Below are 12,761 nucleotides of genomic sequence, written 5' to 3' on the forward strand. Positions count from 1 at the left end.
GGAGCACCCACAGAGACAAACATCTCAAAGAACTCTAGTTACTGTACAAAGTACACATCTCCTTCTTCAAGTAATGTCTCTATGGGGGCTCCACATCAGGAGACTCCCAAGTAATACCTCCATCATGGAGGAGGACGCTAAAGAAGTAGATACTGTACGAATTGTAGGACAGAGGCATTGTAGGTCATGTCAGTCCTAGAGAAGGGCATGAGAACATAATGCTTTAAAATCCTAGGCAGATTTTAAAATTTAAAGGGAATATAAGTTTCTCCCAGGCAGCACAGGCACCTTGAATGTCTGTCACCGTGCAGAAAGGACCCGTGGCAGGCCTGGCAAGGTTTGGAAGCCTGGCATCTTGGGCATAACCTGTACTCGAGGCTGTGGATGAGGGCAAAATTTCTGATCAATAGTGAACTGATGCACACATATTCTGATGTAGAGCACCCAAAGGGACATGACTTGAAGAGAAACCAGAGCTTCAGCCCGAGCCGCAACATCCGCACTATTTTTAGCACTCTAGCTCAAGCCTCTCTACTGTGAATCTATCTACCCAGGCTGGATGGCTCACTCCCAGCTGCAGTGTAGACATAGCCATAGACACATTTCATGATACAACCATTGCATACCACCCACATGAATTCATAAATTGTACACAGTGTAGCTGTTGCCGTATTGGTCCCATGACATTAGACAGACAAGGTAGGTAAGGAAATATCTTTTATTGGACCTATTTCTGTAGACCTGAAGAGGAGCTCTGTGTAGCTCAAAAGCTTGTCTCTCTCACCAACAGAAGTTGGTCCAATAAAAGATATTACCTCACCCATCTTGTCTCTCTACGTTGTACACAGACAGATTCCCAACATTGTCACAGGAAGGTCTTGAAAATTATTCCATATCCTCTACAAGGGTTTGTGTACTTTTATGTGAGGTATCAGATGCTGACTATTGTTGAAGGCAGGATACCTGATTAAATTATCATTGGTCCCCTCTGCTACAGAAATTCCTGTGTTCCTAAATACTTAGCAAACATCTATGAAGTGAAGGTCATATAAAAAGATAAGGCCCTGAGACATCAGTCTGATTGGACCTCAGTTCTCACCAGCAACTTCTGGAAAAGGGGAAGATTCTGGAATTCTTACCAGGACGCTGTCCCTGTACGCTGCTTGGGAGCTCCATTACTATGGAGCACATAAAGGTCCCAACAAAGATAAGGGATCCACTATGCTACACAAAACACATAATGACCTCTGTACCAAACTGCTTACAATCTACACAGACCAGACAGGTAAAAGATGGGAGGTGAAACAGAGGAAAAGAGAATGAAGTGACATGGCCAAGGTCACACAGTAAACCAGTGGCAGAACCAAGCTCTCCTGCTCTCAGTCCAGTCTCCTATTCACTAGACCATGCTGCCTCCATCTTTCATACCAGCCTCTGACTACCAAGTGCCTGATAAATCTGAAGCACACTGTCACGGATCCACTCGTCACAGTGGCACGTCCTGCTGGCCGTCCTGGGGATTAGCTCTGCCAGTTGGCATGCTCTCTTCGGGTGGTGACTTTCCCATCATCATCTCACTCTGAGGACCCACCTCACTCCAGGAACCGCAGTGTCCTCTGCATGACTCAGCCCTCTGGCCAGGTTATCATCCCTGTTTCCTCCTTCTGGGGTTATCCCAAAGTTTTTCAATGCAAACAGTCCCAGGCAGCCTTCTCCTGGGTTGCCTTGATGATGCCACTTCCACATAGGCCAGTAGTCGAACCGAGGCCCGCCCTCTACTTTGGGTTCCAGTCCAGGGACTCTCAGCTCAGTAGTTCTGGGCTCTACCCTCTCATCCCTCACTGTACCTTCTCCAGACTGCTTCCTACTCTTCCTGCCCCCCGGAGTACCAACTCCCTCCTTCCTCTTCCCAGGGAGTGCCTGCTGCCTGCTTTCCTGTAGCCTTTGCTAGATCCCACCTGTTCTTAGGTTCTGGGCTCTATAGGCCCTGCTTATCCTGCACAATTCAGCCTGCTCACCATCAATTCCCTGTTCCCTGGCTCTCCTTCCAGGTGCAGCCTGTGGAGTTAATTGGCCTGCCTGGCCACCTTAACCCCTTTCAGTCCTGAGTGGGGTGGACATCCCATCACAACCACATATTCTTGCTAACAGGGAGGAGTTTCCTCTTTCTTTCTTGACCCTTTATCACATCTTCCTTCTGGGGGGTATCGTTTCTGCTGTCTGAGTCTTCTCCCATCTTCCTGGCTGCTGCTAGGGGGAGGGACAGTTGGGTGGTGGGAATAGGAAGAGGGCATTTCCACCACTCCTTTTTTCTGGTGTGTTTTTCCACAAAAAACCCCAGACAAACAAAAAACTCCATCCCAAAACAAAACAAAAAACAAACAACCCCTCCCCACCATCTGATGTTGCTTCTTAGAGCTTTCTAAAGCCCTAACAGAGTGCAATTGACATCATTATTGTCAATTTTTACTGTTGCTATAAGGATTCTGAATGACACCCGAGAAACTGATCAGCCTGGTTAATTTTCATAGATTTCTACTGCTAGAAGGAACTACTATAATCATCTAGTCTGACCTTCTGCACAACACAGGCCAAAGAACCTCACCCAGCAATCTCCACATCAAGCCCATAATTTCTGTTTGAGTTAGAGCATGTCTTTTAGAAAGACATCCAGTCTCAATTTAAAGATTTCAAGTAATAGAGAATCCACCATACGCCTAGATAAGTGTTCCAATGACCAAATATTAACAATATTAACAACTTTGGTCAGGTCTCTAGCCTCCGTTCCTCCATTTATAAAATGGGGGTAATGATATTTGCTTACTTCACAGGGGCACTGAGGCCTAAATATTTCAGAAGCGTTACACAAATGCAAAGTATTATTAAGGCCAGTCCATGGCTGAGTTGTGACAAACTCAAGTCATCGGCATGGAGCCATATACTTAATTTAAAACATGTGTTTTTGGGAGGGGTTAGGCACCAATATGTCTTCAAGATTTTTTAGGAAATTTGGGCTAGCCAGATGAAAGCTGTCTGAAACCATGTTGAAATATCAAAATCAGGGTCATGAAAACTTTTGGAAACATGCAGAAGCTGTTTTCAAAGAGGAAAGAATTTCTCAACCAAATTCCAAAGAACAGGTCAGAGGGACAGTGCTCACCAAGAAGAGAAGATTAAAACAAATTTGGAGTTTGAAGACAAATTTGGAGTTTATAGTCCAAAACATTTTTAGAAAAACTAAGTTAGGAAAACATCTCTGAAATACTATTCATCATGAAACAATTCAAACTTCTTATCCAATTTGCCCCAAACCTGTCAAGGGGAAAAAAAAAGTATGCAGGAAAAAGATGATATCTGTATAATTTCAGAAAGAATAGTCTGGTTTTGTTCAAATTAGGGGCAGAATGTCAAGGTAAGTCTTATAACTGGAAGCTAATTTCAACCTAACTACAATAATATAGAGAAGAGTATATCAATTTAATACAAAGTATACACCTTATCCATCTATTAAAAAATTATTCATCAGATCCAGAGACTATATGATTAAAAGTGCCCTATGAAACAGAGAGATGATCTAGAGAATACACAGACATTTATGGTATTTACATTTCAGTGCATTGCTACTGTAATATTCTTGACCTTTGCTACAGAGAAAAAAACTTGCTTACCTACCACCCCTTTCGTCACGGGGGGAAGAGAGACAAGTGTTTGCCACAATGCCTTAGTGGTCTTATGGATAGTCTTAATGAGGGGCAAAGCCACCCTCGAGGGACCTTCAGGGACCAGAATGTCAGCCATAGGGTCGGTCTCCTTCGACACCTCCTTTGTCTGCATGCTCAAATTTTGAGCCACCCCTCCTGAGCAAATCTTAGTGTGCCCTGTTGTCCATGCCATGCAGTGTGATGGAAGTGCCCGCTACTACTTAATCCGTGGAGGATGAGGAAAATGCCCATGGGGCACCGGGTCTTCCTGACCCTCTGGTTTGCAGGAATCCATCCCCTTGTGCCGAAAAGTGCTGTGCGGTGCCGGGAATGGTGCTAGTTTCCAGGCCTGTGCTTGTCTTGGGACCGGCCCCAGTTCTGGGTCCTGCAGCAGTTTCGGTACTGTCCTGCCTGCCCATCTCCTGCCTTTGTGGTGGTTCCCGGGCTACTTATGTAGATGATGGAGGGATCAGACCTGTGCCTCCAAAGTCACCAACAAGGATCTTGACCCCAGCCCTTGGGCTTGGTGGTAGGCCGGGGTCAAGAAGGGTCACTGACCCAGCACCTGCCACTGCAGAGTCCTGGACATCATGGGTAGCGGCTGCCCTTCCTCTTGTCTAGAGTGGTTCCGAGAGCAGTGCCAGCTTTGCCTAGAGGCATATGACTCCACCTCTGAGTTTGATGAAGACTCCGATCTTGGTGACCAAGGCGGTGCGGAATGAGCCGATGCTTGCACCAGGGCGTCTACTAGAACTGGACTCAAAGACCTCCCTGAGAGGCCAGAGTCAACAGTGCCTACTGAGTCGGAGCCAGAGCAGAGTGTCCTAGCGCAGGATACACCCCACTGGTGCTTCCTCGCTCCACTACCTTAGTGGGAGAGCAACCTCTGTTTGTTTGTCTTTCTTTTGTGCGGCACTGACGAATGGGAGTGGTGCCAGGCACTCACACCAGAGGAGGTCTTTGGCACTGGGGAATGGTGGTGCTGAGGGTCCATGGAACCTGAGTCTTTTCTTGGTGCCATGGCCTCTCTCACCGAGGCCGGTGTGCTCCGCACCAAAGTGCTGGGCTTGGGTTCGGATGCTGCCTGTGCCGGGCTGGGAATGAAGGGTTGACTCCATGAGGAGTAGTTTCAGCCTGAAGTTCCTCTCCTTCTTGGTCCTTGCGTGGAAGCCTCTGCAGATCTTACACTTATCTGTTTGATGGGCTTCCCCCAAGCACTTCAGATAAGCGTCATGTGGGTCTCCCTTTGGCATAGGCTTCAGACAGGACCTGCATGGTTTGAAACCCTGAGACTGAGGCATGCCCCAGTCCCTGGAAGAGGAAATGTGTGTGTATGTGTGGGTGGGTGGAACCACCAACTGAAACTTATCTAAATCTAACTAAAACTACTTTAACTAACAGACATTAAGTTTTTTAACTATTTACAGGTAACAATGAGAAAAAAAAAGTCCACTGTTAGCAAGAGAGGAGCTGCTTCAACGACTGTCATTGGCAGTAAGAAGGAACCGAGGAGTTGGTGGGTTGGCAGGAACCTATATACATTGCCATGAAAGCACGACTCCAGGGGACTCCACAGCCGACCTGACGGTACCGCTAGGGGAAAAACCTTCCGGCGACTGTGCAAGTGACACCCACACACCTACTTGGAAAAGACATAAGCAATCACTCAAAGAAGAAAATTATGCTCATGGAATATTTAACAATAGTCATGCATTAGAAAGCACATCTGCATACAAATATGACCTTGTATAGCCATTTTGGCATTTGATGTGGCCTCTAATTTCTCTTTAAATCTCCAGCAGATCATTTATTTATAATAATCACACAGTGAGAGGAGCATGAAAAGGCAAAGACAATCCAAGCTGAGAACACATTCAGTGAGTGAGCGAGCCTTGGCTGATCAAAATGTTACTATCATGTCCACCATACAAAATGTTACTATAATATCTACCATTAGCATCTGCAAATCACTAAGCTTTAGATGTGATGAACTATTTTTGTGTTCAGCAGGCAAAGACTTGTAAGTCTAAAGATTTATTTCACTAGTGGTTGCTCAACTTCTCTCTTTACCAATGAAAAACAAATATATGAAACAAAAAGCTGGTGAAAGTAGTATTACTCATTTGAGCTACTGCTGAAATACTTCAAAAGCCAAAAATAACTAGCAATAAACAGCAGTCAGACATAAGGATGACTAGATCTATAAATCTGTTCATCACTTTAGAACAGGGGTTGGCAACCTACGGCACGCGTGCCAAACACAACACGCAAGACGATTTTGAGTGGCACGCTGCTGCCTGCCGCGGTCCCGGCCCCCAGCCCCACTCAGCCCCCCCGCCCACCGCTCTCTCCTGCGGGGGCAGGAGGCAGAAGCTTGGTCCTTCAGCAGCCAAGCTTCCCCCTCCCCCGCTTCTTTCCTTAGCTGTGCTGCTTTCCTGCCCCTACTCCTCTCCTTCCCTGTGCAGATCAGCTGATGGCCCTTGCGAGGGGGAGGGGCAGGGGGAAAGAATGGCAGCGTGCTTGCTGCTCCATAGAGGAGGCAGAGAAGAGGTAGGGACGGGGCCTTGGGAAAGAGGGTGGGACAGGGCATATCCCTTCCAGCCCCCTGCCATGAGCTGCTCAGGGCAGGGGGCTGGAAACACGCCCACAAGCTGAGCACGCCAGCCCTCTGCCCTGGCCCCTGAACCTCCCCCACCCCCAGCCTTCTGCCCTGCACCCCCCCACCCCCAGTCCTCTGCCCTGACCCTTGAACCCCCCCAGCCTTCTGCGCTGCACCTCTCATGCCCCCACTGCCCTCACCCCAACCCCCCCACCCCCACTGCCTAGACCCCTGAACCTCCCCCACACACCTAGCCTTCTGCCCTGCACCCCCACAGCCCCGATCCCTCTGCCCTGACCCTGAACCCCCCCAGCCTTCTGTCCTACGCCCCTCCACCCCCCAGCCCTCTGCCCTGACACCCCCCCCCCCAGTCTGGAGTCCTGGCTGCTGGCCCCTTGCCAGCCGGCATCCTGGCCACAGGCCCCGCTCAGCCCGCTGCTGGCCTAGGTGAACAGAACCCCAGGCTGGCAGCAAGCTGAGCAGGCTGGCGGCGTAAGATCAGCATTTTAATTTAATTTTAAATGAAGCTTCTTAAACATTTTGAAAACCTTGTTTACTTTACATACAACAATAGTTTAGTTATATAATGTAGACTTATACAGAGAGACCTTCTAAAATGTTAAAATGTATTACTGGCATGCAAAACCTTAAATTAGAGTGAATAAATGAAGACTCGGCACACCACTTCTGAAAGGTTGCCGACCCCTGCTTTAGAATATGAGGAGGATTCTATAATGTCACAGCTTTCATTTCATAATCAGCATTTCTTCCCATTGACCTAAAGGACCATAATTGAAAGAATAATTTCAATGAACTGTTACTTATAGAAACTACTTTTGTAAATAGTAAAATACCTTCAAACGTTAAAAATCATACTTCCATCTAAAAAAGTATTAAACAAAAATTTTTACTATAAGCAACACCTAAGATTACTAGAATTGAAAGGGATTAGGAGAAAACAGTTTTAGTTTGTTTACTTTGCCCCAAATTTTCAAGCTTGAGTGATGAAAATTAGGAACCTAAGTATATTTAAACAAAGTGATCTAATTTTCTGATATGCCCGGTATCTGCAGTTCTATTAGGGGGAGTTAAGAGGTGCTGAACACTCCTCAGGATTTGTGCCCCCCTTTAAAAAAATTAAGTACTCTTCTAAAGGCTAAGTTTTAATAAAAACTTTCTTAGCATCCATGTACTACACTTTTAAGGATTATTTTCCCTTTAGAGAAATAACTTAATATATTACTGTTCAAATGTGTAGTATCACAGAAGCTGTTTCTCAGAGAAGTGCATTTGCAGTATTGCAGTAGCAATGTGTTTTTATGATTTCCAGTTTAACAAAAGTTTAACTGATTGCATTTTTATGTGACTATTCTCCAAATAGGTTACTGTGTTCAGTTATCTCAATAAAGTTCAAATATACTTCCTTTAAATATTATTTAACTATTTCTTTAATGAAGAAGACTGAGCATACCATTTATACTTCTATGCTATAGGTTTAAAGTTATTAATACATTTAAATTACACTAGTAGAAATGAAAAATGAACATTTTTCCATAAACTGATCTCCAATGTATGTTCTTCCATAAAACATACACGGACACCCAGTGCAGAAAGCAGCACATTGGCACATTCAATGAAAATGAAAGGCATTGAATATTAAAAAGTGATAAAATACTTGAGAACACCCTTAGTTACATTAGATAGGATTACAAAAAATAAGAGATAACCCTTTTTACTTCATCTCTTTGACTGCTGACTCCACGAGACCCTGTGGAGTCACTGCCCTCTTGACCTACCTCTTGAGGTTGCACCCCCACCTCCACTCAACATGCTCCATGACTGCTGTTATTATCCAGCTCCTGCTTTTACTGAACTGCCATCTCACAATAAATAGCTAGTTCTTGCTGGCTATCCACTGCCCCACTCGTTTGACTGCTTACTTCATATCCATTCATTGCATGACTGTCTGTTAAAATAACTCACTGCTAAGTGACCTGTCTCATCACATCTGGTTGATTGCCTATTGATACTGCTATCGACTGGCTGGGTTTCCATTTATTGATTCAATTGTTCAATTGCTCAGCTGTTTTCTAATCATGTCAGTCTGTTACTGTAGTGAGGGGGCCCCACTCCCCCGCGCTCCTGAGGGACATAGGCCAGAGAAGGTGCGGCCATGGGCGGAGGCCCTGCCGCCTGTCCCCGCCCCCCAGAAGTCAAGGGGTGGGACAGGAAGTCCAAGGCCCGTCCCGCCTGTCCCTGCCCCCCGGAAGTCAGGGGGTGGGACCGGAAGTACAAAAGCCCAGCCTCAGCGTTCAGTTAGGAGGAGGCTGCCAGAGAAGGCAGATGCTAGGGCCTAAGCTCCTGCTGGGCCCGGCCTACCCCATGCCCGGTACCCGGAGGGGTACTGGCCTGACCTCCCCTGGGGCCAGCACTCAGAGGAGCTGACTGAGCGGTCCGACGCTTGGCCTGTGGAGGAGCTGTCTGGACCTCCCGGCGCCCGGTACCCCGAGGAGTGGACTGGACCTCCCGCCGCCCGGTAACCCGAGGAGTGGCCTGGACCTCCCAACGTCCGGTACCCCGAGGAGTGGACTGGACCTCCCGCCGCCCGGTACCCCGAGGAGTGGCCTGGACCTCCCAACGTCCGGTACCCCGAGGAGTGGACTGGACCTCCCGACGCCCAGTACCCCGAGGAGTGGCCTGGAGCTCCCAACATCCGGTACCCCGAGGAGTGGACCGGACCTCCTGACACCTGATACCCCGAGGAGTGGACTGGACCTCCCGACGCCCGGTACCCCGAGGAGTGGCCTGGACCTCCCAACATCCGGTACCCCGAGGAGTGGACCGGACCTCCTGACACCTGATACCCCGACGAGTGGACTGGACCTCCCGACGCTGGACACCCTGAGGAACCCATGATCTGGGACCCCCTGGACTACGCTGGCAGAGGGCAGATACCCAGTGAGGGGGAGGTTGGAAGTGGCCCGGGGGCAGCCGACCCCAGTCAGGCTGCAGGCTCACCTGAGCCGATGGCAGTGTGTTTCGGTCAGGATCTCCCACTGACCACTAGCGGTGTTGACCGCTACTAGGGCCCCGGGCTGAAACGCAGTGGAGTGGGAGGGCCTGCCTTCCTCCTGCCACCCCTTCAAGGGTGGCAGACTCCCCCTCCCCTGACCGGTGGAAGCTATATACTGTTCCCCTGTGCTCAGCCCCGCTGACGAGGCCTGAGCCTAGACTGTGTGTGTTGCCCCGCCCTGCCTAAGGGCCTGAGTGTGCTTTTATACTGTTCCCCTGTGCTCCGCCCCGCTGACGAGGCCTGAACGTAGACTGTGTGTGTTAACCCGCCCTGCCTAAGGGCCTGGGCCACTTGCTAACTATTGTGGGTTCACTCCACCCCACAGCAAGGGACGGACCCTGAGTCGACAGAGCGCGGTGGGCCGGTGTGGCTCCCCTCCACCCGCAAGGAGGGTTGAGCCCTGGCGCTGCTCTACTATAGTTACTTTCCAACGGTTCTCACTACTCCTCTTATCTGCATCTACATTTCTTCCTTCCACAAACTCCTCTCTGTCCACTGACTTCATTTCCCTTTCCCTTTTACTCTCTCTCTCCTCCACAGGTCCCATCAGCCCACTGTACCTACTCCTCTTTCCCTCTTTATCCTGATGCACAAAAATCTAGATCAGACATCCACAACCTCCTCCTCACATCTGCTGCTATCTATGCCCACCAACATCACATTCCACACCATCATCTGCCTCTTTCCTTCAGCTTCACCATCTTTCTGGTTAAGTAGCAGTACTACTTCAACCTTCAATGATTCCCAGGCCCACAATCCCAGCTGTCTGTTTACCACTTTTGACTCCCTCCCCAAACACTCTCCACCTCCTGTCCCGCCTTCCCTCTCCACACAGGATCATGCCAGCTGCTTCAATGTAAAAAAAACAAACAAAAAACAACTAAACAGGACATCAACTCTCCCTTTACACTTCACCTCCACACTGAACTCTGTGTCACGGACCTTGAGGCTGATCCCTTGTTTTTCTTTTTTAATCCCTCCACCTACCCCAGTGACCCATTCCCCTCCCATCGTCTGATCTTCCTGATCTTCAGTCTAATCTCTGCCCTTGCTCTTTTCATTAACCTTGTACTCTCCTCTGGCTTGTTCCCTTCATGGTATAAACATGCATTGATCTCTGTCACTGTTGAGTCAAACTCTTCTCAAAATCTTTTTATCTCCTGGGTTTTCATGACTCTAACCCAGGGAGCAGCAACCTTTGGCACATGGCCTGCCAGGGTAAGACCCCTGGCGGGCTGCACCAGTTTGTTTACCTGCTGCGTCGGCAGGTTCGGCCGATCACAGCTCCTACTGGCCATGGTTCCAGGCCAATGGGGGATACAGGAAGCAGTGGCCAGCACATCCCTCGGCCCGCGCTGCTTCCCACTGCCCCCATTGGCCTCAAGTGGCTAACCGCGGCCAGTGGGAGCTGCAATCGGCCGAACCTGTGGACGCAGCAGGTAAATAAACCAGCCTGGACCACCAGGGGGCTTATACTGGCGGGCTGCCTGCCAAAGGTTGCCAATCCGTGCTCTAACCTTTCCTTGTTCTCAGATTGCTCCTTCACTGTCTTGTTTGGTGGATCTTCCTCCTCTCCTCCCTTTTTCAGTGGTGATCTCTTAAGGCTCTATCCTCGTCCCTCTCCTCTTCTCCCTCTATGCTATCTTTGGGTGACCTCTTCTACTAACACGGCTGTAACTATCATCTTTACGCTGGTGACTCAAATCTCCTTCTCTATTCTGGATCTTTCTCCCTCCATCCAAACAAAAATCTTAGCTTGTCTTTTTGAAATCTTCAGATGATGTCAAGCTATCATCTGAAACTTAAAACAGATAAAATTGAGCTCCTGATCTGTCTCCCTAATCCACTCATCTTCCCCTTTTCTTTATTCATAGTGGGCAACACAATCATCCCCCTGGCTGCATAATCTTGGTTTCATCTTTGCCTTGGCCTGCTCCTTTGGCCCACACAAATAGGCAGTCTCTAAATCTTGCTGCTGCTTGTTTCACAGAATCTCCAAGATCTGACCTTTCCTCCGTGCCTGCTCTTGTCCAAATCCTGATCATTTCATGTCTTGAGTACTGTAATCTCCTCTCTAGCATCAAACCCCTACCCACAAATTCATTCAAAATACCACTTCTAAGATTATCTTCTTGGCATGTCACTCTGACTATGTCATCCCTCCAAATCCCTAAGCCACTTCAAACACAAAACTTCTTATCCTTACTTTCAAAATCCTCCATAGTTTAGTCCCACCCTATCTATCCAATCTGTTATCTTACTATAAGTTTGATTCCTGCCTTTGCTCCACTAATGATGCCAGCCTTGATTGCCTGTTTCTCCAACAAGCCCTTTCAAAATCCATAAAGCCATTGTCACACTTCAAGACAGCAGCACCTGTATTCTCCCTCTACGATTCAGGAAGAACACTCAGTCTAGCAAAGCCAGGCTGCCTCCTGAAGCAGTTTTCTGAGAATACTGCTATAATAGGCATATTCGAGTTAGGACTTCCTTAAAAAGTTAGCATTTTTGGATATCTAAAACATTAAGGGCCTGATTCACCTCAGTGCTATGTCACATTTATGCCTTAGGAATTACACCAACATAAAACTGGAGTAATGTGGTGGTGAATTAGGCCATACATTTTTGATTAGTTGTAATTAAAAAGTGTCAAGACAACAAACATTCTCTCTTAATGTAAATGTAAGCAAGATAAGTTTCAAATAAAAGAGAAGCTTGAGGTTATTTTTCTGTGAAGGTATTTAGAATGAGGTCTTATATGAGACTTTGAATGAAAACCCTGTTACCAGCTTAACTACAGAGCCACTGTTGCTGGCTCAATAATTACATTAGACTGAATTATAATAAATACATAAATAAAAATCTTGGCTCTGCTCACACGCAGCCAACCCCAGCCAAGTTCCTTGGGTTCACATGAGAACCTGCAGCTTTTCCTATTTAGTTTGCTGCACTATTACTGGATATGGAGGAGGGTAAGATGTGTCTGATATGTAGCCTTTTGTTTTCCTTCAGGCATTTAGGTGGTGATCCAAATAGTGCTCTTTGCTACAGAGCTGACAGACAACATCACTATTTCTACTATATACAGGCTAATATATCTAATCAAGAATCCAGAGGATTTTTTGGGCTTGTTGGCTAGAGCCACAGGATTTATTTTCTTTATATACCACTACTCCTTACTGCTTGCTTTAGCAATACCATACATTTAAATTCAACAATTTAAAGAGTAGTATTACAGCTGTGTTTTTGTTTTATTTTATTCAGTTGATGCTTAAAACAAAACATTCTGACATTTTAAGTCATAACCCATGAAGATAAACAACAGACATATGTCATGAATTCCAGAATAAATGATTCCCAAGTGATTCCTCAGCAAGAATCTGACCAA

General features: G+C 47.3%; 1 protein-coding gene across 1 annotated transcript in view; it reads right to left on the reverse strand.

The window, feature by feature from the left end:
- EDA (ectodysplasin A) overlaps positions 1-12,761 on the reverse strand; it is a 181,570-nt gene that overhangs the window by 37,887 nt on the left and 130,922 nt on the right. The window lies entirely within an intron of this gene.

The sequence above is a fragment of the Gopherus evgoodei genome, chromosome 9, assembly GCF_007399415.2.
Source record: "Gopherus evgoodei ecotype Sinaloan lineage chromosome 9, rGopEvg1_v1.p, whole genome shotgun sequence".
In the NCBI taxonomy this organism is placed as follows: domain Eukaryota; kingdom Metazoa; phylum Chordata; order Testudines; family Testudinidae; genus Gopherus; species Gopherus evgoodei.